The following is a 1,684-nucleotide window of genomic DNA, read 5'->3' on the forward strand; positions in this document are numbered from 1 at the left end:
AGCTATAAGCCCATTAGGCTTTTAGTATGCTTAGCTGCCCACGTCAGCAAACATACTTGACCCCAGACAGCATCGCTGTGAAACTGTACCTTAGCAGGTATTTGAGGGGGCAGAGAGAGAACCTGTTCAGAAAGCAAAATTCTAACCGTTTTTTTCTTTCTTTCTTTCTTTCTTTCTTTCTTTCTTTCTTTTTTTTTTTTTTTTAACAGCTTTTAGGAACTTTATTTTTCCTTCCATCTCTTTCCCCTTNGCTCAGGCGTCTGCACAGCAGCTCAGGACCACTCAGTGGTGGCTCCAACCCACTCAGTGGCCTGCGCTGTGGGAGCTGCTGACCAATCCTCAGTGGCTGGCTGTGCACTCCAGTCTTCTGTGGGGAACTGCTGGATGGGCACAGAGGGAACCTGCACACCCTCAGACCAGTCGGCCACCTCAGGCTGAGCAGCAGTGAACTCAGGAGCTGGTGCAGTCCATTCACCCTGGAATTCCTCCTTGGTCACAGCCTTCTCAGCAGCAGCCTGCTCCTCCTTCTCAATCTCCTCTGGATCTCTGTAGAAGTAAAGATCAGGCATAACCTCCCATGGGTGCTCACGGGAGATAGTACCTCGCATGCGGAGTACTTCCCTGGCCAGCATCCACCACATCAGACCCACTGAGTGAGCTCCCTTGTTGTTGCATGGGATTGCAATGTCCACATAGCACAGGGGAGAATCTGTGTTACACAGAGCAATGGTGGGCAGGTTGACATAAGAGGCCTCTGTGAGTGGCTGGTGGTCAGCCCTGGGATTGGTCACCACTAGAAGCCGTGGCTCCCTGAAGGCTGCTTGGATCTGGTTAGTGAAGGTCCCAGGTGTGAATCGGCCAGCAATTGGAGTGGCTCCTGTGGCAACAGCAAACTTCAGCACAGCTCGCTGGCCAGTGTTCCTGGAGGAGATGACACTGACGTCAGCAGGGTTCTCAATGGCAACAATAGCGCGAGGTGCGAGCAACAGCTTCTCCCAGGTCCTCTTCAGATTTATGATGTAGATACCGTCACTTTTCCTTTTGTAGATGTACTGCTCCATCTGAAAGTCAAGGTTGGTGCCACCTAAGTGGGTTCCCGCAGCAAGGAATTTGAGGACATCTTCCTCCTTCATCTGCAGGACGTCAAGGGCTCCGGACATTGTGTAAGTTTCCCTTTAAGTTACAATGGGAATCAAGAACAACGCCGTATGGACCCGTCCCCGGGTAGCGCGGAAAGCCTAACCGTTTCTAAGAGGTACTGGAGAGCCTTTTTCTTCTTCTTCTTCTTCTTCTTCTTCTTCTTCTTCTTCTTCTTCTTCTTCTTCTTCTTCTTCTTCTTCTTCTTCTTCTTCTTTTTCATCAAGAGGGTTCTTTTTCTCTTACTTTAAATCCACATCAAAGTCTTGACTTCCTCATTCACAAGATGTCATGGGTAGTAAGTGAGAGGCATGAATGTGCCTAGAGACTGCAAGGCGCTGAGAAGATGACCCCATTGCTCTCTGTGACAGATACCAGGCTTCCTGCCTGGTCTCCCTCTGTAGATATTCAGTTCCTGGAAGGCAAAGGGAGTCTGGAAGATGCTTCTGCATCATTTCTCTTCCATTTTCTAGCACGTGCCTGCTTCCAAGGGATAAAGCGAGCAAGCAAGAAAGAAAGAATGAAAGAATGAATGAACAAGCAAGAA

The 1,684-nt window shown here is 49.1% G+C and overlaps 1 pseudogene across 1 annotated transcript; it reads right to left on the reverse strand.

The window, feature by feature from the left end:
- Positions 1–206: 206 nt before the first annotated feature.
- On the reverse strand, positions 207–1,243 carry LOC110321423 (annotated as a pseudogene). The gene has a single exon (XR_002380527.1). The product of XR_002380527.1 is annotated as a 40S ribosomal protein SA pseudogene (transcript).
- Positions 1,244–1,684: the final 441 nt, after the last annotated feature.

This window comes from Mus pahari, chromosome 5 (genome assembly GCF_900095145.1).
Source record: "Mus pahari chromosome 5, PAHARI_EIJ_v1.1, whole genome shotgun sequence".
NCBI lineage: Eukaryota > Metazoa > Chordata > Mammalia > Rodentia > Muridae > Mus > Mus pahari.